The sequence below is a fragment of the Salvelinus sp. IW2-2015 genome, linkage group LG26 (genome assembly GCF_002910315.2).
Source record: "Salvelinus sp. IW2-2015 linkage group LG26, ASM291031v2, whole genome shotgun sequence".
NCBI lineage: Eukaryota > Metazoa > Chordata > Actinopteri > Salmoniformes > Salmonidae > Salvelinus > Salvelinus sp. IW2-2015.
Genome location: NC_036866.1, coordinates 40,428,881 through 40,445,806, shown reverse-complemented (window position 1 = coordinate 40,445,806; position 16,926 = coordinate 40,428,881).

Here is a 16,926-nt window from a genome sequence, read left to right as displayed (position 1 = left end):
TCCTAACATTTATTTTAGTACATCAAGTTAATATTTAGAGGATTTGTTCTTTAGTATTGTAAAAACGAATCGAATTGCTGGAATTCATCTCCTCCTACACAGTAGGTGATGGTCATACGTGCCGTAATACACTACACTACAGTAGATGGGACTTGGGGATGGTATAGATGAGGTGGAAAGACACTATAGTTCTGGGTATCTGAGTCCAGAGACGGGGGTACTATGGGTTCTTCTTCCCTGGGGTGGGGGTCTGAACATGACTGCTTCTTTACCGTGTGTATGCCACTCTCTTTAAGGTCAAAGGTTGTCGGAGCATGGTGCTTTCTCCTCCTCCAAGAGCTCCTGTTGCCAGCGTATGGGGAGGAGGATTCCCTGTAGTCAGAAGAACACAAGACAATGATAGATTGTACCTTATCTCATACTGTACTTTACAAAAGCTATGAGAAAATCCTTTACATTTAAACACGTTTTTGTGATTAAGTGTGGTGAAAAGGAACACTTCATACATGAATTAAAGTTGACGGGATTTTGCAATAGTAGATCACACCAGTCCTTCCTTTCTATAAAAGCATTCCCTCACATGCACCATCAAGACAGGGGTTGTATACCTAACCCCCACTCTAGTCAGTTTGCCTGCTCTCCGGAACCATTCCCTCGTGACGTCAGAGATTCTATTGAAAAACAAAACAAAAAGAGAAAGTTTGCTCCTCCACTGTGACAATTTACTCCAGGACAGGTATGCAGTTTGGGCCTATGAGACAGCACTCTGGTGGTAAATTCACTCCATGGATAATGATAGTTGGCAGGGGCGCAGCTATTCCCCCTGGCTCCCAGGCAAACGGCTGTCGGTCAAACTCCCCTCCTTTGCCTCTCCCTTCAGTCTGCCGATGGGACTATTGTGAGAAATTTGTATTGGCTGGTAATGCTGTGTGGACACAGTGTTTCACGCTGCGACATATCTCTTTAATCCGTCATTACTCACGTGTGTCCCTTTCTCTCCGTGCTCCGCTGGTCTACCTCGGTATCATCGCAGGTGCTACAGAGACCTTTGCAACAAGTGCATTCTCTCCTTGGTCCTCTTTCACTCGCTGACAAGTAGGGGGTATGCCATCTTGTGTTACATTTCACTGTAAAGGAGAAAAGAAAAGGGCCTCCCATCCTGACGGAGACATCAGCCGCATAGCCTGGCAGCCAGCCAAGACCTCCACATTCCTCCCCCTCTTGGATGCTGGGGCAGGACAGACTTTTTTTTTTCTTTCTATCTTTCCACTCCTCCCAGTGTCAGTAGAGGCCCTCCACACAGCCTGAGTTAGGGGGCACGTATGTTGGTGAGAAACAATGGGAAAACTGTGGTACAAAGCTGCCCACTCTACTTGAATTACAAGTGGTTGGTACTCATCGTGAATAATAGGTGCTTCAATGGCCTATTCAAGAGGCACCATCAATCCTCACCTTAGGTACAGGCTCTGCCGTGCTGGGCAGAGACACACAGGCTGATAAACGTTCACAAACAACCCAGGGTGGCAATCTCATCTTAATTACTGTACAAACAGCCTGGGTCTCTCTGGACATGTTGACCTGGTTATGTTGTGCTTACACAATAAAAGCCGGGGCATTATAATGCATTTGGAGAGATTTGCCAACTTTGCTGATTAAAGGCTAGCTAACATCATAGCACTGCTCTTGGTCAACCCAGTTCAGAGTACCAAAAACGATATTTAAACTATAGCATTAGGACAAACTCTATTACAATTTGAGATGCAGCGCACAGGGCTCTTAGGTAATTCTCAGGGGAATTAGGAGAGGTTCCTCTATTCTAAATAGAGTTACCATGTAACAACAGCACCCATGTAACAGCACATCTACTGAATTCAATTTACATTACAAAAGACTGCACTCGCAACTCGCTGCTTTGTAGGAATGACATCGGAGCAGGTGACCCGGGCAGATTGAGGGGAGAGYAGGATGTCGGAGGGCTGGTAGTGGTGCTGAAGCGCTGGCTGTACTCCTTCACCAGCTCTTCCTCTAATGTGTGCCCAGGAGAGGAGCCTGCTGTTTCTTCCACTCCAACCTGAGTCTTACCACTGGCTGCCAAGGGCGCTGCCGCTACCACTGGCCGCCCTTCTCACCTCAGCCATCACTAGAAGGGAGATCATCATACCATCATCATTATTGTCAAAGACATTCACATCATATTCTGTTAGCAGATGTGTTTTGACAGAGACAGGTTTAGGCAGGCAACCGTAGGCCAACCTTCTGCAAAAGAGTAAATAATTATACCACAATCAATGTTATACAATTGTCGCAACATTTCTACAGTGTAGGCCTTGGCTATATCAACCATACTGTTGGTCATGTTCGTGTAACAGTGAACCATAATTCCACAAACTACCCTTATGTTTCCACTGTGGACGTGAATATAAAAAAATAGGCCTGATATGACAGTATAATAATTTGGTAGGTGCTTGCCAAACCATCTGCATTTCCCCCCTCTAAATGGTTTCATGCGCGTTTGTCCTAATATTTTATAACTACAGAAGTATGTGGACACCCCTTCAAATTAGTGTATTCAGCTATTTCTGCAGGCCAGCAGTATACCATTCTGCATACCACTGCTGGCTTGCTTCTGAAGCTAAGCAGGGTTGGTCCTGGTCAGTCSCTGGATGGGAAACCAGATGCTGCTGGAAGTGGTGTTGGAGGGCCAGTGGGAGGCACTCTTTCCTCTGGTCTAAAAACATCCCAATGCCCCAGGGCAGTGATTGGGGACACTGCCCTGTGTAGGGTGCCGTCTTTCGGATGGGACGTTAAACGGGTGTCCTGACTCTCTGAGGTCATTAAAGATCCCATGGCACTTATCGTACGAGTAGGGGTGTTAACCCCGGTGTCCTGGCTAAATTCCCAATCTGGCCCTCAAACCATCACGGTCACCTAATTAATCCCCAGTTTACAATTGGCTCATTCATCCCCCTCCTCTTCCCTGMAACTATTCCCCAGGTCGTTGCTGTAAATGTGAACGTGTTCTCAGTCAACTTACCTGGTAAAATAACAGAAAAATAAAATAAATTCAGCCACACCTGTTGCTGACAATTGAGCACACAGCCATGCAATCMCCATAGACAAACAATGGCAGTAGAATGGTCTTACTGAAGAGCTCAGTGACTTGCAACGTCGCACCGTCATAGGATGCCAGCTTTCCAACAAGTCAGTTCGTCAAATTTATGCCCTGCTAGAGCTGCACCGGTCAAACGTAAGTGCTGGTATTGTGAAGTGGAAATGTCTCGGAGAAACAATGGCTCAGCCGCGAAGTGGTAGGTCAGACAAGCTCATAGAATGTAGCCCATAAAAATGGTCTGTCCTTGTTTGTAACACTCACTACCGAGTTCCAAACTGCCTCTGGAAGCATCAACATCAGCACAAGAACTGTTCGTGAAATGGGTTTCCATGGCCGAGCAGCCGCACACAAGCCTAAGATCACCATGCACAATGCCAAGCGTCGGCTGGAGTGATGTAAAGCTCTCCGCCTAGAAACGCATTCTCAGGAGTGATGAATTATACTTCACCATCTGGCAATCCGACAGACAAATATGGGTTTGGCGGATGCCAGGAGAACACTACCTGCCCGAATGCATAGTGCCAACTGTAAAGTTTGGTGGAGGAGAAATAATGGTCTGTGGCTGTTTTTCATGGTTCGGGCTAGGCCCCTTAGTTCCAGTGAAGGGAAAATGTAATGCTACACCATACAATGACATTCTAGTTAGGTCGGGCACTGACCAACACTTTACATGTTGTCCAGTTTTGTGGCAACAGTTTGGGGAAGGCCCTTTGCTGTTTCAGCATGGCAATACCCCTGTGCACAAAGTGAGGTCCATAAATAAATTGTTTGTCGAGATCGGTGTGGAAGAACTTGACTGGCCTGCACAGAGTCCTGACCTAAACCCCATCGAACACCTTTGGGATGACCTCACTAATGCTCATGTGGCTGAATGGAAGCAAGTCCCCGCAGCAATGTTCCAACATATAATGGAAAGCCTTCCCAGAAGAGTGGAGGCTGTTATAGCAGCAAATAGTGGACCAACTCCATATGAATGCCGATGATTTTGGAATGAGATGTTTGACGAACAGGTGTCCACATACTTTTGTAGAGTATATCAACACCGTTAGTCAGACACCAAAAATTGGCCCATAATTGCCCCAAAAATTGGCACACATTGGCCCATAGGTGGCGCTGTAGTAAGCATTCAAGGTCTAAGGCTCAGCCCCGCTGCCCGGTTTGACATACAACCACAAAGCATGGTATATATAGTGCATTCGGAAAGTATTCAGACCCCTTCACTTTTTCCAAATTTTGTTAAATTACAGCCTTATTCTAAAATGGATTCAATTAATTAAATTGATTGGACATGATTCGGAAAAGCACACACCTGTCTATATAAGGTCCCACAGTTGACAGTGCATGTCAGAGCAAAAACCAAGCCATAAGGTTGAAGGAATTGTCCGTAGAGCTCTTTGTCGAGGCACAGATCTGGGGAAGGGTACCAAAACAATTCTGAAGCATTGAAGGTCCCCAAGAACACAGTGGCCTCCATCATTCTTAAATGGAAGAAATTTGAAACCACCAAGACTCTTCCTAGAGCTGGCCGCCCGGCCAAACTGAGCAATCGGGGGAGAAGGGCCTTGGTCAGGGAGGTGACCAAGAACCCGATGGTCACTCTGACAGAGCTCCAGAGTTCCTCTGTGGATATGAGTGAACCATCCAGAAGGACAACCATCTCTGCAGCACTCCACTAATCAGGCCTTTATGGTTGTGGCCAGACAGAAGCCACCCCTCAGTAAAAGGCACATGACAGCCCGCTTGGAGTTTGCCAAAAGTACAGAGAGATCCTTGATGAKAACCTGCTCCAGAGCGCTCAGGACCTCAGACTGGAGCGAAGGTTCACCTTCCAACAGGACAATGACCCTAAGCACACAACCAAGACAAACCAGGAGTGGCTTCGGGACAAGTCTCTGAATGTCTTTGAGTGGCCCAGCCAGAGCCCGGACTTAAACCTGATCGAACATCTATGGAGAAACCTGATAATAGCTGTGCAGCGACGCTCCCTACCCAACCTGACAGAGCTTGAGAGGATCTGCAGAGAAGAATGGGAGAAACTRCCCAAATAAAGGTGTGCTAAGCTTGTAGCGTCATACCCAAAATGACTAGGATGTAATTGCTGCCAAAGGTGCTTCAACAAAGTACTGAGTAAAGGTTCTGAATACTTATGTAAATGTGATAATTCCGTTTTTTCTAAAAACCTGTTTCTGCTTTGTCATTATGGGGTATTGTGTGTAATCCACGTATTTAATAACTTTTAGAATAAGGCTGTAACGTAACAAAATGTGGAAGAAGTCAAGGGTTCTGAATACATTCCGAATGCACTGTATGTGTTTCTAATCTTAAGGAACAAATTTGCCCCAAGGACAAATGAGGTCCATGAGGTCCGCGATATTGGATTTTCCACCATATTGCATTTTTTTATAAAATCTTCACAWATATTTTTTTCCTTGAACCGTACACCCAATGAATTTTGTTAATCAAGTCAATTATAACTACGTTTGAAAAAAACGAAGTGATACACAGATTGGCCCATAGGTGGCACTGTAATAAGCACTCAAAGGCTAAGGCTCAGCCCCGCCACCCCGTTCAAAGTACAACCAAAGACAGCACAGTATGAAGATAGGCAGAAACTGCTTCTCCAATAGAACTCCCGATAACGCTTATTGGCGATGTCATGGCGACGTTGGCTAGCTAAGGTCATGTGCAGAAACACGTCATCGGGTCTAATGCTAGTCTCTTCTTCTCATAAATCATAGATACATCTCAATGACTCCAACCTCAGCAGGTATGTTAATCATGTCTGTCTTTGGTAAGTTTGAGAAAAACCAAGCAATACATCGAAAGATTAGAGAGAAAATAAACCCCTCAAATAAATCCTAATAACTCCACTTCTCTTCGATCTATCAACTTAACATTTGCACATAAAGTGTTTTGAATTGTTACATGTAGATGAGGAATGATGTATAAAACTTACATGCTTACTTTCAGCCTGCTCATAATTCAACACCCCTTTAATTGCTGCTTGTCATTTTTCTAAGCCTTACCGTTAATTTTACACCACCATTTTTTGTTATCTAGCTAGCTATGTTGTCRAGTTAGCATGTTGGGCCAAATTGAGGGCCACATTGGTATGCTCCAATTAGAGGTGAGTCCTTTGGGGAGGTCCTATATATACAGTACCTGTGTGGAATAAACGCCAAGGTTTTGCCAGTGTTGGATTTGCTGATAGGAAGGCTGGTTAGAGCCTGGTAGACTCTTTTGGCATAAATACCTGCTTAGGCCTCTTCTTTTACTTTATGTTCAGTGTTTCGTTTGTTTTTGTCAATCTTTTCTAAATATTTTGCTGACATTAATTGTGTCAACTTATTATTTAATAAACCTATTTTTCATTTTTTTTTTTTACTTTGCCTCCTGCTGTGTCATGCCCTTAAGAAACAATGACTACCCTTTTCACTACGCCTATTCCAGCATGTGATGCGATGGCAATGGCACACGCACATCAGTGTCAAAATCACACAGCTATTTCTAATTTGATCAGTAGCCTACATTCAAATGTTTTCACACTATTGAAGCGAAACTCCCCTCATGGTACTCTTCCAGACAAAGACTGGCTTGCTCCTTATTTAATTAGTGTCTTGGCATTCACAGGATCCATCAACCTACGCATCTGCTCCTGAAAATGAATACGTTTGTAGGGAGCGGCTTTGCCTCCCTCACTCTGGGAAGAGGGTCAAATTGAGCACCACCTGACAGTTCTCTGGTTCGCCCTGCACACCTTTGCAGACACCTAGCCCACGGCTGTGCCGCGCTCACAGCTTCAACAATTTCTGCAAATTGAGATGGGTAAGATGTGTGATGTACTGTAAAACTGACACCTTTCTACACTACTTTAATTTTCAGAGACAAAACATCTGCAAGCTAAATCTTTCAGGTCTCACTGTATTTGGTTTTTAATAGCTCATTAAGCCATCAACAGTAATGCTAGTTAAACTAATGCAAACTTTAATACGATAAAACTAAGTTTGTGTTTTGGAGATTCACATAAATCTATGCTAGATTTCTATTATCATACGTCTGAAATGTTTCCTTGAAAGAAACAAATACATTCCTGTAAGGACCTTATGAAAAGGTTAAACCGAAGGGGATTTCAGACACGAACCAAACTACAGGTGGGAGAGAAATCCAGTCCAAGTCCAACAGCATTAAAAATGGATGCGTTCTTGAGTCATGGACACCACAGGTGATGGATATCATCCAATTCCCAGAGGCCAACTTTCAGAGAGATTTATCAGTGGGCTAATATGTTTTATGATTCAGACATCTATTCACTCACCTGTGATTTTCATTTCAAATGTTAGTTAAAAGTTAACTTGATCTTATCAAATTACAAAGAAAATAATTAAAGGTATTTTGATGAAGTACTTTGTTTGTTTCAGATGCAAGTAGATATCCTGCCAGCAGCATAATCAACATATGACCAATTCAGTACAGCAACTAATACAGGCACGGAAAGTGAAACATCCTTTCAATTAAAACAGAAGAAATATATGTATATAAATATTTATTTTCGTTGCCAACTGAATGACTCAATGACTCATGGGTCAGTAATTCCATAAGTGAATAGATGTCTGAATCATAAAACATATTAGCCCACTGATAAATCTCTCTGAAAGTTGGCCTCTGGAAATTGGATGATATCCATCACCTGTGGTGTCCATGACTCAAGAACGCATCCATTTTTAATGCTGTTGGACTTGGACTGGATTTCTCTCCCACCTGTAGTTTGGTTCGTGTCTGAAATCCCCTTCGGTTTAACCTTTTCATAAGGTCCTTACAGGAATGTATTTGTTTCTTTCAAGGAAACATTTCAGACGTATGATAATATAAATATAGCATATCTAGCATAGATTTATAAGAATCTCCAAAACACAAACTTAGTTTTATTGCATTAAGTTTGCATTAGTTTAACTAGCATTACTGTTGATGGCTTAATGAGCTATTAAAAACAAAATACAGTGAGACGTGAAAGATTTAGCTTGCAGATGTTTTGTCTCTGAAAATTGACAAGAATACAAAGGACAGTAATGAGGTTTATTAGTTTACCTTTACACTTCCCTATTAGCATGCACAATTCCTGATCAGAATCACTTCGATCATTAGTCAGATGTAAACATGCCACAATGAACATTTATTGACAATTTTGATACCTTCTGGAAACAAAGCTTGTTTTAAAAGGAGGATGGGATCCACCCAAATCATTTGAGTTCCTGGATCCTTTCACAGCATTATAAGGCTGCGTTGAGACAATGACTTATCAATGACCCAAGCCCAGCTCAATTAATCCCTCCTATTGTGTCGCTGAGTTGTCATAATGCTTCAGCAAATGTACATTATCCCAGGGGGCGTTGGAAGACACAATGTAAATAACCTAATTCATGTCCCTCTAACTGCCCTGAAGGTCTCTGCTGATCCTGCAGCTATTGTATGCAGTAATCATGTGCATATGAACCAGAGTTATACTGTTAGAACTGAGGCGGTGTGCCCTAGCAGGAAGTCCACTGTGTGCAGCTCACCCTGCACTAACATAAATAACAAGAGCATGTCTACTTCTGCTAAGCTTCCCAGTAAAGCAATGAAAATAATCAAGCATCCCAGAAAAGTGCCAAAAATAGCCCACGTTAACATATGTAGCTTAGGAAACAAGGTTCATGAAATCAATAATTTGCTAGTAACAGATGACATTCATATTCAGACAATCTCTGAAACTATTAGATACTACCTTTGATGATACAGTGGTAGCAATACATGCTTATAACATCTACAGAAAAGACAGAAATGCCAATGGTGTTGCTGTTTATATTCAGAACCACAATCCTGTAAAGCTTAGAGAGGATCACTGTTGAAGTAATATGGCTACAGGTTAATCTGCCTCACCTAAAGCCCATTCTGGTGGGAAGCTGCTACAGACCACCAAGTGCTAATAGTCAGTATCTGGATAAAGTGTGAAATGCTTGATAATGTATGTGATATCAAAAGAGAGACATATTTTCTGTGTGATTTAAATATTGACTGGCTTTCATCAAGCTGCCCACTCAAGAAAAAGCTTCAAACTGTAACTAGTGCCTGCAACCTGTTTCAGGTTATCAGTCAACCTACCAGGGTAGTTACAAACAGAACAGAATCTTGAACATGTATTAATCACATCTTTACTAATGCTGCAGAAATTTGCTTTGAAGCAGTAATCACAATATACAGTGCATTCGGAAACTATTCAGACCCCTTGACTTTTTCCACATTTTGTTACGTTACAGCCTTGTTCTAAAATTGATTAAATTGTTTCCCCCCCAACAATCTACACACAATACCCAATAATGACAAAGCAAAAACAGGTTACCTGAAATCTTTGCAAATGTATTCAAAATCAAAAACGGAAATATCCCATTTACATAAGTATTCAGACCCTTTACTCAGTACTTTGTTGAAGCACCTTTGGCAGTGATTACAGCCTCAAGTCTTCTTGGCTGTGACACTACAAGCTTGGCACACCTGTATTTGGGGAGTTTCTCCCATTCTTCTCTGCAGATCCTCTCAAGCTCTGTCAGGTTGGATGGGAGGGCCGCTGCACAGCTATTTTCAGGTCTCTCCAGAGATGTTCGATCGGGTTCAAGTCCTGGCTCTGGCTGGGCCACTCAAGGACATTCAGAGACTTGTCCCGAAGCAACTCCTGSYTMGTCTTGGCTGTGTGCTTAGGGTCYTTGTCCTGTTGGAAGGTGAACCTTTGCCCCAGTCTGAGCYCTCTGGAGCAGGCTTTCATCAAGGTTCTCGCTGTACTTTGCGCCGTTCATCTCTTCCTCGATCCTGACTAGTCTCCCAGTCCCTGCCGCTAAAAAACATCCCCACAGCATGATGCTGACACCACCATGCTTCACCATAGGGATGGTGCCAGATTTCCTCCAGACGTGACACTTGGCATTCAGGCCAAAGAGTTCAATCTTGGTTTCATCAGACCAGAGAAACTTGTTTCTCATGGTCTGAGAGTCCTTTACATGCCTTTTGGAAAACTCCAAGCGGGCTGTCATGTGCCTTTAACAGACAGGTGTGTGCCTTTCCAAATCATGTCCAACCAATTGAATGTACCACAGGTGGACTCCAATCAAGTTCTAGAAACCTGTTTCTATGAATTTTAGAATAAGGCTGTAACGTAACAAAATGTGGAAAAYGGTAAGAGGTCTAAATACTAAATTAGCTGCCCTGGCAGCAGATAATCTGGATAACTAAATACAAATACAAAAGTACAAAAAAGGTTATGCCATTGAAAGGTTATGCCATATCTGAGTTTCTCTACATTTTGAAAAGTAGGCTACTCCAACTCTAGTGATTTCAGTTTACATTTGGATGTGCCAGGTTTCTTCAATAGTCAGGGGCAAGTAGTATGCAATCATACATGTGATGTGTCTGTCTGCATGCTATCATGACAACTCTCTCTGTGCTATTAAAKCAAACAGATCTTGAGAGTTCGACCTAGAAGCTTCACCACTAAAAAAAAGTATTTATAAAGGTGGATGAATAGTCCAATACATTGTGATTCTAAACTAGCAATAATACAYGTGTTACAGTATCTCAAATGTCTATGCTAAAAACATATAGAAAATAGCTATAGAAAGGTGCTTACAATGCTTATATGGAGGATGTTAACAGTGCCCATTCTCAGGATGACACTTTTTTGCCCCACATCCCTATGGATGGCATGCAATGTGAGGAGAATATTTTGTCACATTTCTAATTGCTCTGTAATTCGACCAAAACGAGGAAATAATTAAAGGCAAACAATATGCCACTTGTCTGCTACATGAGTTATCTATCTATCACAGCGCTAATTAAAGCATTTTGTTAATGAGCTACAAGAGATGAGCTGAAGGTGTGTGTAGGATTTTTTTGCCCTCTATATCACCTTAAAATATTTCCTGTTACTGTATTCCCAACTCAATTAACAAATTACAGCTTCCTTAACAGTCATGCACAGGTTAGTATTGAATTGTTCACTGCAGTTCTGTAAAATGCAATATGATTGTCATGGTTTGCATTAGCCTAAATTTCAGAATAAGTGATTGGTGTCTTATAACAAATAATTGATATTTCATCAAATATACAGTTRAATGTGTATTTTCTTCATCTGATATAGAAAATAGATCTGGGCTGTGATGATGCAGGCCAACCCTCTTGCATGTCAAGTCTTATTTGATAAAACCTAGTTGGTTATTTAGATTAAATAAATGTACATTCCAATCAATTCAGCTGATATATATTACATTTTCTATTAGCTGTAAAGGCTCAATTCAATACTTGATTTGAGGATTTACACACTCCATATTTGTGTTGACAAAAACAGCTCATGCACATTTTGAGAGCTTGAAGGGGGTGGGCAGGAAGGAATTTCCTATTCTATTGAAAGCCTGGAAATCAAAAAAAATATGTGGCCTCAAAAAAAAGGTCATTCCTACAATGTGATACCAGTTGGACCTCAAAACTTTTTGGGCGAAAAAAATAGATTTTTATTTGTTGTCATATTCTATCAGAAAAGGGACATGTTTGACTTTCAGAAAAACCTATTGATCAAGCTCAGGCCCTTAAACATTTTTTTGGGTGAATTTTCCAGTTCATTAGGAGCATAATCCTAACATGGTGGAACCTAACAGGGTGGACATTTTGAGCCTAAATTAGCCATAGCGCTATGAGTGAGCAAGATTGAGCTAGCATAATTGTGAACATTTGAACATGATTTTAACTTCTCCATCAAAAATATTATATTATAGAGAAAATAAGTTWAAAAAAATAAATGCAGAAAAATATTTATCTATAATTTAGACGAACAAGGTGGACATTTATGAGTGGGACTAACAACATGAAACATGGACAAACAGATAAAACTGAGTGTTTATATMTATTTCGCTTTYCACCATAGTTTTCCCACCAAATAAATTATGACACTTCCTGAATGTGGGGATGTTTTCTTAAATGGAGAATTACAACAAACTAACAYGGTGGAAAGAAAGTCTTAAATAAAATAATAATAAATACAATAATTGTGAAAAAAAACGTTATTGGTGAAAGAGACTTTAACTAGGACTATAAAATAATGAAGAAACATTTTATGGCTTATGTTTCTTGTGGAWGTTGATAAATAACARCTGGGGCCATGGCAAAACGCCTACACCCACTAATAAAATTCCAGTTCAGGATCCACATTTTGGTGTTTTTAAGGTAAAGGCTTATATTTAAAGCCTTTTGGAATCCACATGTTACAATAAATTAGAACTGATATTTCCTGGGGACAGAAAAGGCACCGCATACTAGGAAAGATCTTTTGAAAAGGAGTGAGAGAGAGCGAGAGACAAGGGAATATTTCTCTGTTGAATGAAACATGAGCATYCACACTTCTTTGCATATGCCTCGATCTCAAAACAAATGCCATTTGCAGAGACATGGACTTAAATTGCATGCAAAGTAATTCCTGTTTTTCGAAACGTTTACAACACAATGGAAAGATGATAACCCGATGACGGAATTTTTTTACCCCAGATTTGCTTGGTTTGTGCCCTGCGTTGTTACTAGTTTCCATGGAGATACTCTCATTCGCGTTCTTACGTCTGTGTTACAATATTTACTATTCGGGTAGAAAAAGGAAATATCCCGTTCTCTTACAGTGAATGGCTAAAACTGATGATAAATTAGTAGTTGTACAAATATTATATTCCGTTTCTATATTTATAATATATCATATTTTACGCCTAAAAAGCTATAAGACATGTTTCCGCGGTGCTGTGAAAACTGATGCACATGCTTACACCGGGGCATCACGTGACACAGCTGGAACTTAAACGTGCCAGATATTTGTGTGATGTGCTGGTTTCAGCTTGCCAGTTTACTACATTTGTAGTGCTTTTGCGTAAACCATTTTTTCAACTACGATATCTAATGCAGTTTAACAAATTCGTATTCTGGTGTCATGTTTATTAAGAAAACTAATGTATGACTTGGTCAGCCTGCGACAAACACGTGGACGTTGTTAGCCTAATTGTGGCTAGCTAGCAGCTGTCATTCATAAGTGACAAAACGATTATTACACACTATTCTGGTAATACAACTACTTRGCTACGATCACATATTCCACTAGAAATAGTTTTTTCTCAGTATGAAAAGTGAAGGCAGATCTCAGAAAGGCTGGTAATCTATACTTGAAGCCAGTCCATCGGATGGGGTGGGTATAATTTGTGGAACATTCCAACAGGAATCTGTTCCAAAAACTTCGTAAATAACAAGGTTGCCAACAACATGTTTTATAGAGCGGATCAGGGTATCAAACATTTCAGAATCCGGATCATAAGGGGATATGTGACAGCGCCCTCAGACAAATATATAGGTCATGATGTCTGGGAGTGTTTTCAAGATAGGTCTTCAGTTGTRAGGCTAGCTGCTATTTGCAACACTATGTTATTTACAATACAGCGTTGCTTTCTATTGTTGCACAAAAACTAAATTCAATTTCAACTTACTGTGCCAGTGGGCAGGAGGGTTGGTCATTAAAATGGGGGAATCTGCTTACCTTGTCAAAATAAAAGTCCTGCACGTTRGCCATATGTGGATAAAAAAGGAYTAACTTGTGGGGTACTTTTATTTTGACATGAGGTAAGCAGAGAGGAAGTGGGTCGACAACAGACCCAAGTTTGGAAAGTGTGTTTAATAATACGTTCCTTTGYATATTTTGTCTCAATTTCCCCCCYTTTTAATGATCAACCGTCCAGCCCACCGGCACAGTACGTTGAAATGGAATGTTATTTAACTTCTGGCTTCCCACACTGTTTTTGTGCAAACCAATACAATAGGGGGAAAGTGTAGTGTAAATACACCAGCGTTGCTAGTAGTGAACTAGCTTGAAGTAGAATGGCACCGGAGAGGATGGCTGATGTTTTACGTGCTCCTTACCAACTGTTATTATTTAGTTAGTTTTTTGCGACATTTGTAACTTTAAAAAAAAACTTATTTCATACATAATGTTTCTGCTACCGTCTCTTATGACCGAAAATAACTTCTGTACATCAGAACAGTGACTAGTCACCACGAACTGGCAAAAGCTTTTTCCTTTAACGAGTCCGACGTGAAGGATGTACTGCTTTCCCGGGAACAGACCCAAATCCTGTAATTTGCGTGAAGAGAAGACAGAGAAAAAGGGGGCTGAGGTTGGGCTGCCTTCTGAGAATTCGTAGGCGAGCGAGTAAACCCCCCACTTGCCATCCGTTCTATTGACAAACATGCAATCATTGGAAAATAAAATTGATGACCTACGAGGAAGATTAAACGGTAATATCTTACGTTTCACTGAGTCGTGGCTGAACAACAACATGAACAACATACAGCTGGTGGTTTTACACTGTATAGAACAGCAGCCTCTGGTAAGACAAATATGTATACAATATTTACAAATATGTGTATTTGTAAACAACAGCTGGTGCATGGTATCTCATGATAAGCTGTAGACCACACGATCTACCTAAAGAGTTTTTATCTGTATTTTTCGTAGATGTCTACATACCACCACAGGCGATGCTGGCACTAAGATCGCACTCAATGAGCTGTATACCGCCATAAGCAAACAGGAAAACGCTCATCCAGAGGCGGTGCTCCTAGTGGCCGGGGACTTTAACGCAGGGAAACTTAAATCCGTTTTACCAAATTTCCACCAGCATGTTAAATGTGCAACCAGAGGGAAAAAAATTCCAGACCACCTTTACTCCACACACAGAAACGTGTACAAACTCTCCCTCGCCCTCCATTTGGCAAATCTGACCATAATTTTATCCTCCTGATTCCTGCTTACACGCAAAAATTCAAACAGGAAGCACCAGGGACTCYGTCAATAAAAAAGTGGTCAGATGAAGCAGATGCTATGCTACAGGACTGTTTTGCTAGCACAGACTGGAATTTGTTTCTGGATTCTTCCGATGGCATTGAGTACACCACATCTGTCACTGGCTTCATCAATAAGTGCATCAATGATGTCGTCCCCACTGTAACGGTACGTACATACCCCAGCCAGAAGCCATTGATTACAGGCACTGAGCTAAAGGGTAGAGCTGCCGCTTTCAAGGAGTGGGACTTTAACCCAGAGGTTTATAAGAAATCCCGCTATGCCCTCTGACGAACCATAAAACATGCAAAGCATCAATACAGGAAGGACTAAGCTCGTACTACACCGGCTCCGACGCTTGTTGGATGTGGCAGGGCTTGCAAACTATTACCGAGAGCTGCCCAGTGACACGAACCGACCAGACGGGCTAAATTCTGCTCGCTTCGAGGCAAGTAACACTGAAATATACATGAGAGTGTCAGTTGTTCCGGACGACTGTGTGATCACGTTCTCAACAGCCGGTGTCAGTAAGACCTTTAAACAGGTCAACATTCACAAGGCCGCAGGGCAGATTACCAGGACGTATACCCTGAGCATGCGCTGACCAACTGGCAAGTGTCTTCACTGACATTTACAAACTCTCCCTGTCTGAGTCTGTAATACCAACATGTTTCATGCAGACCACCATAGTGCCTGTGCCCAAGAACACTAAGGTAACGTGCCTAAATGACTACTGACCTGTAGCACTCACGCCTGTAGCCATGTAGTGAATGAAGTGCTTTGAAAGGCTGGTCGTGGCTCACATCAACACCATTATCCCAGAAACCCTAGACCCACTCTAATTTGCATACCGCCCTAACAGATCCATAGATGATGCAATCACTATTGCACTCCACACTGCCCTTTCCCACCTGGACAAAAGGAACACCTACTGTATGTGAGAATGTTATTCATTGACTACACCTCAGCGTTCAACACCATAGTGCTCTCCAAGCTCATCACTAAGCTTAGGACCCTGGGACTAAACACCTCGCCCTGCAATTGGATCCTGGACTTCCTGACGGGACGCCCCCAGGTGGTAAGGGTAGGTAACAACACATCCGCCACGCTGATCCTCAATACGGGGGCCCCTCAGGGGTGCGTGCTCAGTCCCCTCCTGTACTCCCTGTTCACTCATGACTGCATGGCAAGGCAGACTCCAACACATCATTAAGTTTTACCGATGACCAACAGTGTAGGCCTGATGCACCGACAACGACGAGACAGCCTAATATGAGAGGTAGGTGAGGACCTGGCCGTGTGCGCCAGGACAAACAACCTCTCCCTCAACGTGATAAAGACAAAGGAAGATCTTGTGGACTACAGGAAAGAGGGAGGACCGAGCCACACCCCTTTCTATCGACTGGGCTGTAGTAGAGCAGGTTGAGAACTTCAAGTTCCTTGGGTGTCCAACATCACCAACAAACTAACATGGTCCAAGCACACCAAGACAGTCGTGAAGAGGGCAGGACAAAACCTATTTCCCACAGGAAACTGGGAAAAGATTTGGCATGGTCCTCAGATACTCAAAAGGTTTACAGCTGCACCATCGAGAGCATCCTGACTGTTTGCATCACTGGCCTGGTTGGGCACTGCTCGGCTCTGGACCGCAAGGCACTACAAAGGGTAGTTGTGGTATGGCCCAGTACATCATGGGGCAAGCTTCCTGCCAATCCAGGACCTCTAATACAGCGGTGCAGAGGAAGTTCCTTAGAAATTGTCAAAGACTCCAGCCAAACCTAGTTATAGACTGTTCTTCTGCTACCGCATGGCAAGCGGTACCGTAGCACCAAGTTAGGTCCAAGCGGCTTCTGAACAGCTACTCCCAAGCCATAGACCCTGATAACTAATCAATGGCTACCCAGACTATTTGCATTTCCCCCCACTT